A 19717-nucleotide genomic window follows, 5' to 3' on the forward strand; every position below is an offset into this window, starting at 1 on the left:
TCTGAATGAACTGAAAAAAGGAGGAGAGATACCCGGGCGAGGTCAGTTTAGTCGATGTACACATTTATGAAAACCCAGGAGAATTTTGATTTCAATTCCCCTGATTGTCCCAGTCAGCAACCACCGCGTACCAGTTCTAGAAAAAGAAATCGCAGCACACCATCCTGCAGGCTGCCCCTCTTCTCTTCTCGCATTCGTTTTTATACCCTCACCCAACGCAAGGCCATGGCGACCAGCTTGCTGTTAGCACCATTGCAGAGCACCAGAAGCAGAGGGAGGAGGAAGAAGGAGAGCAAGGCGAGGCGGCGGCGGCGGCAGTAGCGGAAGCATGGACTGCTGCATCTGCAGCCCCATGGCGTCCGTGTACAGGCTTCCGAGGAACGCCATCTGTGCTCCCTGCCACGAGGGCGCCAAGGCCATCATCGGATTTCTGAACAAGGCTGATGAGCAGCAGCAAGAAGAGGGCGGCCATGGCTCTGTTCTCAAGTCCAGAGTGTCCATGATGAAGCCTGACAGCGCAACCAAGGTACGTACGTACGATTTTCCCCAATTATTCAGTTCCTTACTGTTTCTGAATACATTCTAGTTGAAAATGCCATTATTAAATACTAATCCTCTTGTCGATTTTTCATACTGCTAGAATTGCACATCTGAATCTTCTGAACCAACACTGTTGTTTGTTGCGATATCATAAGGTGTGCTAGTTGTTCATTCACGTTTGTTTTGCTAGCATATACCAGTGTTGTTTGGTTTCTAGTCAGCTGCATGTCACAATCTCAGGACGACGTTTGCTGCATGCATGCTTCAATAGAATAGAAAGGTTCTGTAAAAAGTGACCCCCGGACGTTAACGGGTCTTTATAAAGTTATTAGTTTCAGGCCTTTCAGCAACCGCCTTTTACGCCTGTGTCGTGTTATTAGAACATACGGTTCCGAACTCCCTAAGGTTTTGCTTTGCAGCAAAAATCTCAGAAATGCAGCGCAGAGTGTATTTTCCTTGATCCTCGCTCGTTCTCAGTATGTTCAATTTTGGTGCCTTTTCAGTAGAGACGTTCAACTCTTTCCCTAACCCCTGCCATTTCGATTGGTAGAAAATCCAATATGAAAGCCTGAATAATACCAAGACTACTAACATGTAAATGTAATTAAGGAAATGATTTCTACCTTACAATCCCGGCTCAAAGTGTAAAGTGGTAGCAGGCAACAAGATGACACCGAAATCTATCAGAGGTGATTTTTTGCCAAACAAAATTAAGTTCGTTTTCTGAACCAACCAATGCAGGGGATGAAGGACGCGTGCGAGCAGGTGAAGGAGATGAGAGGCGGGGAGGAGGAGGCCCACCAGAGAGCTGCCTTCCTCGCGCAGGGCCTGGCGATGGCGTGGAAGGAGGGAGTCGAAACCGACATCGTCGTGAAACCGGGCGCTGGACCCCCAATCGCGGCCCACAGAGCCATCCTGGTAAGTAAGTGGCTGCATACTGGTTGCGAACAAGTGGGCCTTCATTCCCTGCATGCATTTCAAACGAAGCCCAGCCAGCCCATGCGATAATTAATCTCACGTCTGATCTGGTGCACACGCACGCACGCAGGCCGCGAAGTCGGAGGTGTTCCGCCACATGCTGCCCGCCGACGAGCGCTGCACGGCCCCCCCGCCAGCGACGCCATCTCCCTCCCGGAGCGGACCCACGACGAGCTCGCCCTCTTCCTCGCCTTCCTCTACACCGGCACGCTGGAGGACGACGGCAGCGGCGGCAGCCTCCAGGTCCCGGAGGAGCGGCAGTTGCACGAGTTAGACATAATCTGCTTCTCCCCATTCTCTCCTTGGTTGGAGACTGGTCGGCTCGGCGAGCCGACCACTCCTTGTTGGGAGTTGGGGACTGATCGGCTCTGCTGACCAGTTTCTATAACTGTAACAGTATTGCAATAGGCCACCTCTAGTACATTAGTTGGTAGCTATTACATCAATCATGTCTTGGTAGTGGGCTGAGGTAAGCTTTGTACTGCTAGTAGTAGTTGGTATACTATGTACCTTAGGAGTAGATAGTTGGTGTACCCTGTACCTTAGGAGTAGGTAGTTGGTATACTCTTATACTCAGGAGTAGGTAGTTGACCAACAACTATGTACCTGATAGAGGTACAACTAGAGTTGTATATATTTCATCCAAAGGGCAATGGAATACTCAGTTCAGTTGCCACAAACCAAAGGGCAGGGCTTCGGCCAATGCTGGTGCTTGTGCTGAGTGTGTGTGCGCTGTTCTCAATTACTTCTTCTACCTCTAGCCATAGTGAGTGTGTGTGCAGGTAAGCTAGTTGCTTATCTGTGTAGGGCAGCCAGGATCAACAAGCGGTATCGGAGCCGTACAAGCGCCGTCATCGGCCTAACCGCTGGCGATGACGGACAATTTAGAGATGGGCGACAGCAGCGGCGCTGTCGTGGCTGCCTAGCCACGACAGGAGGTCGTTGTGCGTACGGTGCAGGAGGTTAGCGGCACCAGTTGACCGACGCTGACTCGCACCAACTATGACGAATGTGCGGTGACCATGAAGGTTAAGCTCAGAGCCCGACGGCTCTGGAATACCATTGACAATGGCACCGACAACGAAGAAGACGACATATCAGCGTTGGAAGCCATCCTCGCTGCTGTGCCAGCGGAGTACATGGAGCCGTTGGGGGCGAAGAGCTCTGCTAAAGAGGCGTGGGAGGCCATTGCGGCGATGCGCGTCGGTTCCGAAAGCACAAAGAAGGCGACGGTCCAGCTGCTGAAGCAGAAGTACGCCAACCTCAAGTTCAAGAATGGTGAGGCAGGGGAGGATTTCTCTCTTTGCCTGTAAACGTTCATCAGCAAGCTGAGGAGCCACGGTGTCACCATCGATGAAGAAGAGGCGGTCTCCAAGTACCTCCACTCCGTATCGACGAAGTACATCCAGATTGCTCTCTCCATAGAGACGATGCTGGACTTGTCCACCCTCACCATTGAAGATGAGATAGGTCGTTCGTGGGTGGTGGACGAGCGCATGGAGCAGGCCACAGCAACGATGGACAGCGGCAAGCTGCTGCTGACAGAGGAGAAGTGGGCTGTCCCGATGAAGGAGAAGAAGTCCGGGGAAGCCTCCTCCATCCGCGGTGGCGATGGCAAGCGCTGCAGCAAGGCTTCTTCGAAGAAGAAGAAGAAAGTCAACCCCAATGCCTGCCGGCGCTGCGGTAAGACAGGCCATTGGGCAAAGGAGTGCCTAAATTACAAGCAGGAGAAGAAGGCTAAGGCTCATCTGGCGCATACTGATGATGATGATGAGGCCACTCTTCTGATGGTGACATTCTATGCACTGCACAATGTTGAGGCCAAGGAGAAGGGAGAGGTGATGGCGGTGGAAGGGCCTGGGAAGGCTCTGAAAGCTGTCAACCTCGACGAACCGCATGCCCAAGTCCACCTCGGATGTGTGGGCGACGAGCAGGAGCAGTGGTGGTACCTGGACTCTGGCGCCAGCAACCACATGACGGGCTCCAAGGCAGCCTTCTCAGAGCTCGATGACGACGTGACCGGCACGGTGAAGTTCGGTGACGGCTCAAGGGTGGCAATCTAAGGGCGTGGCACCATCATCTTCAGGTGCCAGAACGGCGAGCACCGTGCACTAACGGATGTACATTATATCCCACAGCTGTGTTCAAGCCTCATCAGCATTGGCTAGCTAGATGAGCGCAGCAGCGAGGTACTGATCAAGGACGGTGTCCTCAGAATCAGGGATCAGGAGCAGTGGCTTCTTGCCAAGGTGAAGAGGTCCTAGAACCGGCTGTACCTGCTCAACCTCAAGGTGGAGCAGCCCATCTACTTGGCTGCACGGCGCACAGAGGAGCCGTGGCTATGGCATGCTCGGTATGGATATCTCAGCTTTGACGCTCTTGGTCAGCTAGAGAAGATGGTGACTGGGCTGCCTCACATCGAGCACGTAGGCGAGCTGTGTGACAGTTGCCTGGCCGGGAAGTAGAGAAGGTTTCCGTTCCCGAAGATGGTGAAGTACCACACGGCAGAGACCCTCGAGCTAGTCCATGGTGACCTCTACGGACCGATCACGTCGGTGACGCCCGGCGGGCTCAAGTACTTCTTGTTACTGGTGGATGACTGCAGCCGGTACATGTTGGTGTAGCTTCTAACCAGTAAGACCGAGGCGGCAGAAGCGGTCAAGAAGTTCAAGGTGCGCGTGGACATGGAGAGCGGCAAGAAGGTGCGCGTGCTACAGACTGATCGTGGTGGCGAATTCACTTCGGTGGAATTCACTACGTACTATGCAGATCAGGGCATGGTGTGACACCAGAACGTGTCGTACTCGCCATAGCAGAATGGCGTGGTGGAGCGGTGGAACTAGACGGTGGTCGGCATGGCTCGATCCATGATGAAGGCTAAGAAGATGACGGTGGAGTTTTGGGGAGAGGCCGTGACCACAGCGGTGTTTATCCTCAACCGCGTGCCCACCAAGGCCCTGAAGGGCAAGACGCCATTTGAGGCTTGGCATGGACGCAAGCCGAATGTGTCCTTCCTCAAGACATTTGGCTGCGTCGGCCATGTGAAGAACACTAAGCCTCACCTCAGCAAGCTGGAAGACAGGAGCATGCCGATGGTGCTCCTAGGCTACGAGGAGGGCAGCAAGGCCTATCGGCTTTACGATCCCAAGAAAAGAAGTGGAGTGTAGCCTACAGGTTGCCACCCTGTGCGAGGATGAGAGACGGTTGAAGCATTTCTCGTGAAGGTCTACCAAAAAGCGGGAAGGCGGCCGACAATTTGCCGAAGGCACATGCCGTGCAGGCCATGCCTCGTCGAAGCCGCTTAGCGGCCCCCGCGACAGGACCTCGCGCCAGCCATCAGCATCTGAAGTGGAGATGCACTGGCGGGCAGCGGAGTGTGGACCGAGCCGTAGGTGGACTAGCACACGCTCCATTCGATCTTGTTCAGCTACCACATCCTTGCCACGGATCGGTAGCCCATGGATGAGTTGCGCGCATGGACGATGATGCTGGCTATGCTTGCACCGCCCCTAGGGCCTGCTTGAATAGCATGGACGCAAGCACGATGGTCCCTCGCAGGCAGTGGCGACTTCCTCAGTGGCTGCGGCTCACGAAGAACCGCGCCGAGGTATGGGGAGGCGGCCGGCGACGCTTCCACCTTGGAGTCATCGAGGAGGTCATCATTAGCCCATCGATGAGCCTTGGAGCACCCCACTGAGTTACCCCCTTGGTGGAAAGGGGTGACAAGGGGGGAGAAGGAGGACGATGGCCTTGGATCTAGGCTCACGCCCTCAGTCCCCGGCAGGGGCGAGGGGCCCATGGCCGATAGCGTTGGCCGCACAACGGAGCCACCATCACATCTACCGGCGGCACCAGATCTAGCCCCCTCGAGTGGCCGCGGGGAGGCCTCGGTGGTTGTTGAGGCAGGGGAAGCTGGACATGAGGATGAGGCACCCAACCTAGCCGACGGCACTCCTAGGAGGTTCCTAGCCTCCGGCGCGTAGGGAAGCTTACGCTCCACCATGACTTCCTCAGCAACGGCGAGCTCGAGATGGAGGACGACGACAGCTACATCCTAGAGCGGCAACGGAGGCAGCGCTGTGGGTTTCATCTGAGTGCCGGCCTTCGCCCGTGGATCGAGCGGCACGGGAGGCGACAGCGTCCGCTACCGGGCCACGAGCCGGCCATCCGCGACCGGTAGTGGTGGGGAGATGCATGGGGGAGGAGGAGAGAGGGGTGGTGAGGAGGTGGCTAACACAGGTGGTGGCACCAGCGCTGGCGAGGTGGCCATGGGCGCTAGGGCAGAACCCTAGCGAGCTGCCTGGGCTGAGCATGGGCACATCCAGACCGCTTCCTCGCTTCCTTGTTATGGAGAATCCCGCCGCTTAGCTTGTTGGAGGCGAACGAATGGCGAGCGCGGTGAGGTGGTTGGGCTCGAGGGTGGATGCGGGCAGGATGGCTGAGGGGCGGGCGAGCGCGGCGAGGTGGGTATAGGAAGGAAGTATTTTGTGGTAAGGGGGAAGCTTCTGGAGGGTGGCCGAGTGTGTCGGTGGCTGGGTTGGTGGCGGGAGTGGGCGGCACGGCGGCGGAGTTGAGCCTGGCTACCATGGTGGCGGCGCAAGGAGTGGGGTGGGAGGGCGGGTCTAACCACTTTTCTCAAGATACCACCAAAACCTCGAGTCAGTCACAAGGCCGTCATCCTCACACGGGCACACCGCAATGATGCTTGCGCCAGCTTTCAATGATGTCCCACACTGGAGTAATCCTCTGGACATGCAGGGCTACCCTTGACACAGGAAATGTTAGTGTTCATTGTATCCCTAGCAAGTGTTAATGTTCTGAATACCATATGTAACACCCCATGTCCAAAAATATGCATAACATCTCTTATACTTTTGTCCTTGTTTCATGTGGAAGGGTTAATCCAGAGGTTCCATGTTTGTAGCAACAAGAATTATAAGCTGGTCTTCACCCACCTAAACTTTTAAGGTGACACTAAACCCATCAACATACATGGGTCATATGTGCCAACTATAACTACTATAGTACAACCATACATGGGTCATATGTACCAACTACATATATAACTACTATAGCTTATAACAAGATGGGGGTATTACAAAAGCCTCTCTTAATGCAGTTGTGGTCTCCTTGCAGCTGCCATCACCTCACCATGCACAGTCATCATGAGCCTACTGACCAAGCTGTAGTCCCCTCGTCGTATGCCATTGTCTCGTGCCAAGGGAGGCCGCAACAATGATGCCACTGCCATCCAAACTAGCTACTTACAAAAATGATTTTAGGAGACAAGGGCTTTTTATGTTTAGATGCGACACTTTTTATCCGACCATCTCTACAAATGATTTTAGGAAATAGAGGATTTTAAAAGTCAGTCAAAGGATATGCCGCCTCTATAAATTGATTTGCAAAGATGGGGCTCTTAAAAGGGACGCCTCTATAAATGGCCCATTTACAAAGAAGGTCCAGTTAAGTGGCCCACCTCTGAAAAAGGCATTGGCCCGCATAAAACCTATCACAAACCCAAACTCAGCAGCCTCTCTATCTCACCCACCACCCAACTTGCCTCTCTCTCTCTCTCTCACACACACACACACACAGTGCCTCCTCTCTCTCTGATGTCCCATCCTCGGCCAAATGCAACATAGGGTGGCTCTAGGGCGCGGGTGGGGTGGCCCCGCAGGGTTCACAGGAGATTTCTGCCTTCCTCTATGGTCACCATCGCGTCCCAACCTTCCACAATGACATCACCTCACATGCCTAGATCCGTGGTCATGTTCCCCCTGTTGGATGGTGATGCGGACCATCCTGAAGGAGAGTAGATGGATCTCACAAATGGGGCGATGTCCTTAGGGAAGAAGGAGCGTGAACAGAACCACCGCCCTCTCTGTAAGTGTTTCCATCTCCTAGATCTGCTCACTGGTGGTGGTGGTGGCGTCGATAGTGACACAATGGTAGGCAGCGATGATGGTCGTCGTGACCCGCTGATGTCCTACGATGTCCTCTCCCAAGCCACGGTGAGCCCCTCCCCACTCTCCTCCTCTCCCTCTCCTCTCTCTCTCTCTCTCCCGGCCCTGTCCGAGATCTGTGGCATCCTCTATGAAATAACAGGTGAAACCAGGGTGGAGGGCACCACATATCTCTGAGAGTTCAAGCCGGCAGAGGACAACAAATTCGCTGATCTGGGACACCAAGTTCGCCGATCTATAGCACCCTTGGTAGTAAGCTCGGACATCGATGTTGAGGTGGGGTGTGCCCCTACCACTACTACAGAATGGACTTGTTGTCCCAGGCGGTAACAGTCTTTAGTCCCGGTTACCGCGCCGGGACAACGATCCCGGGACTAAAGGTGGAACCTTCAGTCCCGGGTCATCGAGCCGGGACTAAAGGCCCTCCAGCCGAGCAAACCTGGCGCACCCTTTAGTCCCGGTTGGTAACCCCAACCGGGACTAAAGGTTCCTTTTCTTTTTCTTTTTTTTGTTTAATTTGTTTTCAGTTCAGTTACATGTATTTGTTTAATATATAATATGTTTTTATGTACGTATTCTACGCTGCTAATATAAATACAAGCATGCGTATAATTACATCTAATTCTCATCTTGAGCATTATTATATTCGAATAAAGTATGAAACTATATATATTATAGATATATATATATGTATATATACAACACTTTCATAATCTTGTTCTCGAAAATAACGATATCAATAAATATTTAATTTACATCATTTATTCCTTAGGATCAAAGTAGAACTCGCCGTTGGGATTTAGCACTTTTTCTAGAAGATATCCTGCTATTGACTCTTGAACTGCTTTCAGATGGTCTTTTTGCATGACCCTTCGTTTCAACCATTCAGTCTTGCATTTGAAATAAAAGGAAAAGTATTAATACACATATATGTATATATATTCATTTAAAAATAAATAAAAATTGATATATACGTACTCTGAGGACATCTTCAGGAGTTCTTCTTATGTGCGCAGTGATAAATTCACAAACGTAGTATCCATATAAGTTATTACCTGGTTCCTGCCACAAACACCACTGTACGAGAAGAAGATTATTCTTATCATCTCACACGTAAATTGAAGTACGATATAGTAATTAAACATGTGGGGAAGTGTATATAGTACAACTTACTGGTATTTCAACTACATTAAGTGGTGCCTTGCAATCCTTGCGATGTTGCCGAATAAACTCTTTCCAAACCCTGTGCGACCAATAATGTACGATCGTTAATAAATTATGGCAAAGTCTATTCAATAATAGTTGTGCATGAGAGATCGAAATTACCCCTGGATAATGTCTATCATATCTTGGTATAGTGCCCGTTCTTTTCTCAACGAGTCAAAGATTAGTAACCGACTTGAGTTTAACTCAATGACAATGAGTATCCAGTGAAAACTGCATTGGTTTATACACACACGTACATGCATATAAGTTGTATTGATATTACATAAAATGTGTAGACTACATTATTATTAACACTTACTCAAAGTTGTACGGGAAAAGTATTGTTGTCTTGTCGTGCTGCTTCACGAAGAACATCATGATATTCTCCTGTGCTTCAGATATCCATCGCTCCTTGACAATAATACCGGTTTTGAATACGATATAAGGATCAATGAAGCCAACACTGGTGTCTTGTATTCTTTGGAGCTCTGACATCTGGAATCTGTATATAAATATAAGTTACATGTGAGGATAATTATATACACGTACGCATGGAAGTGGGTTTATTAAATAAAAGTAAGAATCACTTACAAACAAAAGGAGCTAATGATTGATTTGTCCAGAGCGTCCATGTGGTATAGTTGATGCAATTCTTCGAAACTAATATGTAAGATGTCATCGCCACGGAAGTAATGATGGTCTCTAAATCTGACAAAGATCCACTGCTCACCCCTGCCACACGCCTGCATGTACCACTTGTTGAGCAAGTACATTTGCGTACCCAATTCATTCAGAGCCGCAGGGTTGTACAGACTTTTGCCATATTTATAAGTCTTCCAGGTATCAACTTCCAGGTTCTGGATTGGAGCTTTGCCCGTCAATTGATCCAAGGTTAAACTAGTATCTTGAAAAAAAGCATTAAGGGCTTGAACTGACACTTCTCCAGAGTTGTCTGGTCGATAGACTTCTATGTTGGAACCATATTGATTAGCAACAACAAGATTTTGCATTGGTTGCTTCTGTTGTCTGAGCTGTGGGACATCCTTCCCTGATGCTCTTTTCCTTTTCTTATCTGCATCATGTGACTTCATGAGGGAGCGGTCATAGTCTGATAGTGGCGAAGGCTTACGAAGTTCAATCATCTTTTTCTTGTGAGCATCGACCTTCTGCCTCAGCACCTCTCGTGGTACGTAAAAGTACGGCTTCTCCTTAAGCTTCGCTTGACTCTTCTTTTTGGTATCTATAAAAAAATCTTTCACTTTTTTGTCTTCTTCAGCTGCTATTTGCTCATCAGTCTTTTCAGAAAATATTTCTTGAGAAATAACTCTTTTTCTCGGGGTCTTCTTTGCCGCCGGGACCTTAGACGTCTTTGTAGTGCGCCGCTGTGGAGGGGGTGGGGGCGGTGTTGGAGACCGGCGTGGAGGCGATGTGGCCGGTGTTGGTGGAGACCGGCGTGGAGGCGTTGGAGATCGTTGTGGAGGCGGTGGGGCCGGTGTAGGAGTTGGAGATCGTTGTGGAGGCGATGGGGCCGGTGTAGGAGTTAGCGATCGCCGTGGGGATGAAGTCGTCTCGCCCCCCGCGACGCTGTGATGAGATGGGGAATGAATGATTAGGCTAGGCTAGGGGGAGACCCTGCTACAAAAACAAGTTGTGTGTCAATTACTTTTTAAGCCAATAGAAAATTAATGGAAAATAATATTTCATTCACTTCCAGGTTGAATAACTGACCCATGGATTCTTGATGTCTTTGTTCGGTCTATTGGAGATACAACCCCGACAGCCACCATGATTGATGCATTATTACCATCTGGAATGTGCAGCTCACATGTTGTTAGAGACTCGGTAATGTCATCAACAGGGAAGCGCAACCTAGCGTCATCTTGAATAACTGGCAGCTCCGTAGAAGCACAACTGCTTTTCATCTGACCAACGGGGCTAATGGTGACTCCCGGCGTTGATTGCGATTGCATTTGACTCATTGCTAGCTGCACTTGCCTCTTGATCTCCTCCTGCATTCTTGCCTCAAGAGATTTTTCTCGTTCACGTGATTCAAGCAATGCTTGTCGTGACTCATCAACAAATTGCTCCAATGTACGGATTCGTTCTGCCTCCTCATTCTTCTTTCTCTGGCGGCTTCTGTAGGTATCCTTGTTTGCTGGGAATGCGTGTAGCCACGGAACCGCTCCATATCCTCTTGTTCGACCACCGTGTTCGGGATTCTCTAGGGCATATGTCAATTCATCCTTCTCTCTGTTGGGCTTGAAAACACCACTATCAGCTTCTTCCCTAGCACGAGCTAGTCTCTATGTTGCTCTCTCAATTTTTTGGCCGAAAATTAGCTTGCCAGTGTCTGGGTCTAGGCTTCCCCCATGAGCGTAGAACCAATTCTTCGCGCGTTGAGGCCAGTTCTTCTCTATTGTTTCAGGTATGATTCCCTTGGCAGTAATCTCTGCTTCTAGGTTCTGCCACTTGAGAATAGCACTCTTATAACCACCTGATCCCATGCAATGATGGTATTGCTTCTGTCGGGCATTCTGCCGATTCCTCATCACACGTTCCTCACTGTCTTGGGATGTCTTGTATTCTACGAAGGCATCCCAATGGGACTCCAACTTGACAAACACCTTAGCATTGAAATCCGGCGTAGCATTCTTCAAGATAAACTTTTTATACAATGTCTTCTTCCAACTCTGGAACAATGTTGCTATCTTCTTCATTGTCCAATCCCTCACTAGCTCCTTCAAAGCATCATCTGCTTGTAATGTGAAATGCTGAGTGATATCTCTCCAAGCTAGGTTCTTGTCATGATCAGATACAAAACTAACATTAGGAGCGGATATCTTCTGCTTCCATTCACGAGCACTAACTAGGATCCTATCCCTTACAACGAACCCACATTGATTGACATATGTCTGAGCATGTGGTCCCAATGGTTTGCTGGTGTCGGTGTCAAATTCTGATATTATGAAACGGCCCTCTAATGGCTTTTTTGGCCCTCGGACTTTCCTACTTTTGTCGGTGGTTGATGTAGATACAGAGACCGGCTACATGAGTAGAAACACAACGATTAACAACAAATATACGTACGCATACATCTATAAGAGATGATAGATAATCGAATATACCTTGCCAGTATTTTCTTGCGCGACAATTTGTTGATCTTCAACCACCGGCATATTCAGGATATCCTCATAATCAGCAAAGTAGTGACTCGTGTCATCTACATCCACATTGGTGCCGGCGTTGATAATATCCGCCATTATGTCATCACTCAAGTTATCATCCGGAGCAGCCATTTGTATCTTCAAGATAACACATAGATAGAATTACTATGGTACATAACATAAGTACATGTGATAACACATATAGAATTACTAAATCCAATTAAATATAATAACGCATAATATTTCATCAACATGGAAATAAGTACATGTATATATATATACACATAGAATGTCTTTCTAGATACAATTTTCTCTCTCTCTCAACACATGAAAATAAGTACATGTATATATACATATATAAATATTTAAGTACATATGTATACATATAGAATCTCTCTCTAGATATAATATATATAGAGAGATAGAATATATAATTACTAAATCCAATTAAATAAATCTAACATGAAATTAGATAAACTAGTAATAGATAATACATTTTAATCTAACATATATAAAAAACTATAATAAAAAACTATCTAAAAAAACTATCTAAATAAAATACTAATTAAATTTTAATACATTTAAATCTAATATATAAAAAACTATCTAAAAATAACTAAAAAACTAACAATAAACTACTAATTAAAATTTAATACATTTTAATCTAACATACAGCAGAGACTTTGTAAAAAAAATCTAAAAAACATGGCCGATCGAGAGCAGCAGATCAAGATCGAGTTCGACGGAGGCCGTACGGTGTGGGCGCGCGGGAAGCGTCGGCGACGGAGGGTGGGGTCGGGTGCGGCGGCGGAGACGGGATGCGGCGATGCAGGCCTGGAGAATGGCGTGGCCGGGCGGGGGTAGACGACGACGGCGGCGCGGCAGAGATGAGCTCGACGACGGCGGATGGCGCGGCCAGGCGGGGCTGAGCGACGGAGGCGAGATCGAAGATGAACAGAACAGACCCCGATATATATAGCCCGCGACCCTTTAGTCCCGGCTGGTAACAACAGCCGGGACTAAAGGACATTTAGTCCCGGCTGGTAAGACCAACCGGGACTAAAGGGTTGGACCTTTAGTCCCGGTTGGTCTTACCAGCCGGGACTAAAGGTATTTTTTGGCGGGCACCAAAATTGCCGCCCACCCTTTAGTCCCGGTTCTTGGTCTGGGCCGGGACGAAAACCCTGAAAATTTTGCCAACCTGCCAACGTAATTGGAAAGGCCTGGGATTTTGATTTTGTTTAATACTAGGTTAATCAATTAATTCCATAGCAACTTCAATACTTTGCAATATTTATTTGAAAAAATACTATTGATTAACTAATTATTTATTGTAAATAGGAAAATTTTGTAACCTAAAGTTTTTAATTTCTTTTATGAATATAGAATATAAATGTTACTAATACTAAGTATTTTGTTAATGCAAAAATATATTTGTAACTTAAAATTAATAAAACTAATATTATTCGATAGGAAATTTATTATCACATTATTGTAACGTCAATGTTTCAATTTTTTCTCGGTTTTTGACCAAAATTGACAGGATTTTTTTGTTGAACCTATAAAAATAGAGAAAATGTAGTATTTTTTGTTCTACAACTTTTTCAAATGAAAAAATGGCCTATATAAGGATTGTATATATTGATGAGCTTAACAAACTCGGTATTCAAAACTTTTCAATTTGAGATAATCTAGGGTTCCGAAAACTAGTTTGTAGACGTTGAAATTTAAAAATCACAAATTTGAACCGTCTAAACTTTCTCAAATGGAAAGTTTACCAAAACAACAATTGTAGATTTTTTTGAGTTTAACAAACTTGGTATTCAAAACTTTTCAATTTAAAGTCATTTAGAGTTCATAATACTAGAGTCAAAGTATTGTTTTTTTATTTGACCAAATTTGACTTGGTCAAACTTGCTCAAATGAGACACTAAATGACCTCAGATGAAAAAACTTTGAATACCAAGTTTGATCATCTCAGCAAGATCTACAATTGTTACATAGCTTATTTTCCCATTTAAGAATTTTTTATCAAACACTAGTCACAACTTCTTGAATCTCATATATACTTTCTGAAACTATGTCGCACACTTGTGAAATTTGAACTACATTTTGTTCAAGCTTTCTCAAATGAAAAAATGGCCTATATAAGGATTGTATATATTGATGAGCTTAACAAACTCGGTATTCAAAACTTTTCAATTTGAGACAATCTAGGGTTCCGAAAACTAGTTTGTAGGCGTCAAAATTTAAAAATCACAAATTTGAACCGTCCAAACTTTCTCAAATGGAAAGTTTACCAAAACAACAATTGTAGATCTTTTTGAGTTTAACAAACTTGGTATTCAAAACTTTTTAGTTTGAAGTCATTTAGAGTTCATAATACTAGAGTCAAAGTGTTATTTTTTTATTTGACCAAATTTGACTTGGTCAAACTTGCTCAAATGAGACACTAAATGACCTCAGATGAAAAAACTTTGAATACCAAGTTTGATCATCTTGGCAAGATCTACAATTGTGAAGTCATAACATATTACATAATATCCGTCTCTAAACATAATATATTAAACATACATCGTTGTATCATGCGGGCACAACAGTGAATTTTTTCTTGACGTATGACCCTTGGTTATGATCTTGTCATAACCATGGAGTGTCTTCATCATTTAACATGTTGCTTGGATCTTTCTTCACTATGAAGGGTGGAATTCGGACATTTCTTTCGTAATCTTCTGACATGTCTGACTTGTCTTCAATTCCCACTATATTTATTTTCCCAAAAAGAATTATGTGGCACTTTGGCTCATTGATCATTGAGTTGATGTCTTTGTTTTTTCCTCTATTTGATTTTGTAGACATGTCTTTCACATAGAACACCTGACTCACATCGGCAGCAAGGACGAATGGTTCCTCTTTGTACCCAATATTGTTGAGGTCCACTGTTGTCATTCCATACTCTTTGTCGACTGTTACCCCTCCTCCGGTCAGCTTCACCCATTGGCACCGGAACAAAGGGACTTTAAAATTAGGTGCGTAGTCTAGTTCCCATATCTCTTCTATGCGGCCATAATATGTTTGTATATTCCCATTTGGATCTGTTCCATCTATGCGAACACCACTATTTTGATTGGTGCTCCTTTTATCTTGGGCAACTATGTAAAATGTATTCCCATTTATCTCGTACCCTTGGTACGTGAGGATATGCCACGATGGCTGCCTAGCCAACAAATATAGTTGCTCATCAATATTGTCATCGCCTTGACATTCTTTTCGCAACCAACCACTGAAACTTTCCATGTGCTGACGCCTAATCCAAGCTTCAGTCTTCCCTGGAAATTTGGATCGTAAGAACTCCTTATGTATCTCGATGTACGGATGCACCAATGATGAGTTCTGAAGAACTATGTAGTGTGCTTTATTGAAATAATCGTCTTCCATGCCGATATATGTTTTCTTCCCTAAAGTTCCTTTACCACTGAGTCGCCCCTCGTGTCGTGATTCAGGAACGCCAATCGGGGCAAGGTCAGGAATAAAGTCAACACAGAACTCAATGACCTCCTCTGTTCCATAGCCCTGGGCGATGCTTCCTTCAGGCTTAGAACGGACTTTCACATATTTCTTCAAGACTCCCATAAACCTCTCGAAGGGGAACATGTTATGTAAGAACACAGGTCTAAGAATACTAATCTCCTTCACCAAATGAACTAGGATGTGTGTCATGATATTAAAGAAGGATGGAGGGAACACCAACTCAAAGCTGACAAGACATTGAACCACATCATTCTGTAGAGTAGCTAGTTCCACTGGATTGATTGCCTTCTGAGAAATTGCATTGAGGAATGCACATAGCTTCACGGTGGCTAGACATACATATGGAGGTAGAATTCCTCTTAAAGCAACTGGAAGCAATTGCGTCATAAGCACGTGGCAGTCATGGGACTTTAAGTTTAGGAATTTCTTATCTGGCACATTTATTATACCCTTTATATTGGAGGAGAATCCCGATGGGACCTTGATGCTGCTTAGACATTCGAACATGCTGTCCCTCTCTTCTTTGCTAAGCGTGTAGCTAGCAGGACTTAAGTAATGACGTCCATCATCTGTTTTCTCTAGATGAAGGTTGTCTCGTTCTTTCATGCCCTGCAAGTCCTGGCGTGCTTCAAGTGAATCCTTTGGCTTCCCATACACACCCATGAATCCTAATAGGTTCACACAAAGATTCTTTGTCAGGTGCATCACGTCGATTGCGTTGCGGACCTCTAGGACTTGCCAATAGGGTAGCTCCCAAAAGATGGACTTCTTCTTCCACATGGGTGCGTGTCCCTTAGCATCTTTGGGAACAGATTCACTGCCTTGTCCCTTTCCAAATACTACTTTCACATCCTTGACCATTGCGAGTACATCTTCCTCGGTTCGGTTATGAGGCTTCTTCCGATGGTCTGGCTTACCTTTAAAATGCTTCCCTTTCTTTCTTACTTAGTGATTCAACGGAAGGAATCGACGATGGCCAAGGTACACGACCTTTCGACATCTTTTCAAATATATACTATCAAGGTCATCAAAACAATGTGTGCATGCATTATATCCTTTGTTTGTCTGACCTGAAAGATTACTTAAAGCAGGCCAATCATTGATTGTTACGAACAACATTGCTCGTAGGTCAAAGTTTTCTTGTTTGTACTCATCCCAGACATGTACACCTGGTTTGTTCCATAAAACTAGAAGTTCTTCAACTAATGGCTTCAGATAGACATCAATATCGTTGCCAGGTTGCCTCGGACCTTGGATGAGGATCGACATCATAATGAACTTCTGCTTCATGCATAACCATGGAGGAAGGTTGTAGATACATAGAGTAACTGGCCAAGTGCTATGACTAGTGCTCTGCTCTCCAAAAGGATTCATACCATCTGTACTTAAGGCGAACCTTAAGTTTCTAGCATCATTTGCAAACTCTGGAAATTCCCTGTCTATCGCTCTCCACTGGGACCCATCAGCTGGGTGTCTCAGCATATTGTCTACCTTATGGTCTTCTTTATACCACCGCAACAACTTTGCATTGTCTTTATTTCTGAACAAATGTTTTAAGCGTGGTATTATAGGAGCATACCACATAACCTTGGCAGGGATTTTCTTTCTAGGACGTTGTTCACCCTCGACGTCACCAGGATCATCGTGCCTGATCTTATACCGCGATGCTTTACATACCGGGCATTCATTCAAATTCTTGTATTCATTGCCATGGTAGAGGATGCAGTCATTAGAACATGCATGTATCTTCTGGATTTTTAATCCCAATGGGTAGACAACCTTTTTTGCTTCGTACGTAGTGGTGGGCAATTCATTTGGCTTCGGAAGCATCTTCTTTATGAGGTTCAATAAATTTCCAAATGCCTTGTCGGATATACCATTCTTTGCCTTCCACTGTAGCAATTCCAGTGTTGTACCCAGCTTTTTTTGCCCCTCTTCGGCCGTCGGGTATAGCAACTTCCTATGATCCTCAAGCATGCGCTCGAACTTAACTTTCTCTTTTTCACTTTCCCATTCTTGTTGTGCATCACGAATGGCATCGCCAAGAGCATCACCGAGATCATCTTCTACCGCTACCTCTTCTTCATCTCCCCCCATTGTAGTATCATCAAAGACACCATACTGAGCAATAATGTCATCAATGTCTAAATCTTCTCCTTCACCTTCTTCCATCATGACCCCGCTTTCTCCATGCTTAGTCCAATATATATAGTTTGACATGAAACCTGACTTAAGCAAATGTGAATGAAGACTCATTGAGCTTGAATATTCCTTTAAATTCTTACATAGGGCACATGGACAGCACATGAAACCATCCCGCTTATTTGCCTCGGCCACACCTAAGAAATAGTGCAAGCCCTCAATAAAGTCTTGGGAGCGGTGATCGGCATTGTACATCCAATGGCGTGACATAATCTGTATTACACGATAAATTATGAAAACCTTGAACATAATTTAGTATTTTATTACACAACATAAATGACACACACACGGTTGATTAATTAACTAAGTCTGGCTACCACGTAAGCAATCCCAACTATCACTAAACAAACTAAAACTACAATGCACTTCAGTAACATAATTATTTCGTGATCGTACGCAACTAAAATAGACAAATCATTCTTCTGTTGAATATCAATAAGCTTCTCCTGCTGTCTTACTGCCTCATCAGCAGCAGCCGCTACCTCAAGCGCACCCAAATTCTGCACGTATGTAGCATAATCTTCCTCCCAGTACCAACCATCACATCCATTGCCCTCCTAATGTAATTAAAGCCAAAAAATATTTAGTCAAAAATATTCAAGAAAAGCAGGTCAATTAGCCATAAAGATAAAATGCGTAAGAAACTCACATCGCGATCCGGGCACTTGTAGAAAACATGACCCTTGTTGGGTCCCTGTCTCTTGACTCGGTACTCCATCACAATCTTCTGCTTACACTTGCCGCAGATAATGAGAGGGAGTTCTGGCCTCAGTCGTTTCGCAACCGAACGAGAGGCCGATGATCCGGTACCAGTTGTCCTCTACTTTCTATACTTATTTTTGCAAACTAGTGTAAATTTCATATTTTCTAAAATGATATATTTAAACAAAACTAGTACGGATTTCACATGTTTCAATAAATAACCATCCGTACTAGTTGACCTTGCTTACATGATCATTTCGGCCAGCATTTCTCCACCGGACGGCACCGTACTTGGCCAAGGAAGAGCTCCGATTCTACGAGAAAGGGAACACGGTCTTCCACGACCGTTGCCGCTCTCCCTCGTAGCATCAAAGTTCCTCCTTGACGTCCGTTACCGTTCGGCAGAGAACATGTTGGCCGAGCTGAACACGGTCCGCAAGTTCAACTAGTACGGATTTTCTATAATTTTCTAACTATTTACTAAGTTTTTCATTTCATGGAAAATTTAATTCTAAAAAAGGCATGATTTCTAAGTAGTTCATTTCATGGAAAAAATAATTCTAAGTGACCTGCTCGATATCGGCGAGCTCGTGGACGTTTAGGTTGCCGAGGATAGTAACATTTGTAGATGACATTTGTAGGTCTGAAGTTATCAAATATCCATCAAATTATAGCTCAAAAATATGTTTCAATAAATAACCATTCGTACTAGTTGACCTTGCTTACGTGATCAACTCAGCGAGTATTTCTCCACCGGACGGCACCGTACTTGGCCAAGGAAGAGCTCCGATTCTACGAGAAAGGGAACACGGTCTTCCACGACCGTTGCCGCTCTCCCTCGTAGAATCAAAGCTCCTCCTTGACGTCCGTTACCGCTCGACAGAGAACATGCTCGCTGACTTGAACACGGTCCGCAAGTTCAACTAGTACAGATTTTCTACAATTTTCTAAGTTTCTCATTTCATGGAAAATTTAATTCTAAAGAATAAAAGGCATGATTTCTAAGTAGTTCATTTCATGGAAAAAATAATTCTAAGTGACCTGCTCGATATCGGTGAGCTCGCGGACGTTTAGGTTGCCGAGGATAGTAACATTTGTAGATGACATTTGTAGGTCTGAAGTTATCAAATATCGATCAAATTATAGCTCAAAAACATGTTTCAATAAATAACCATCCGTACTAGTTGACCTTGCTTACGTGATCAACTCGGCGAGCATTTCTCTACCGGACGGCACCGTACTCGGCCAAGGAAGAGCTCCGATTCTACGAGAAAGGGAACACGGTCTTCCACGACCGTTGCCGCTCTCCCTCTTAGAATCAAAGCTCCTCCTTGACGTCCGTTACCGCTCGACAGAGAACATGCTCGCCGAGCTGAACACGGTCCGCAAGTTCAACTAGTACGGATTTTCTACAATTTTCTAAGTTTA

At 45.7% G+C, this 19717-nt stretch overlaps 1 pseudogene; it reads left to right on the top strand.

The window, feature by feature from the left end:
- The first annotated feature begins 220 nt into the window (after positions 1-220).
- LOC136481360 (BTB/POZ domain-containing protein At3g56230-like) lies at positions 221-2182 on the top strand (annotated as a pseudogene).
- The last annotated feature ends 17535 nt before the right edge of the window (positions 2183-19717 follow it).

Source organism: Miscanthus floridulus, chromosome 9 (assembly GCF_019320115.1).
Source record: "Miscanthus floridulus cultivar M001 chromosome 9, ASM1932011v1, whole genome shotgun sequence".
In the NCBI taxonomy this organism is placed as follows: Eukaryota; Viridiplantae; Streptophyta; class Magnoliopsida; order Poales; family Poaceae; genus Miscanthus; species Miscanthus floridulus.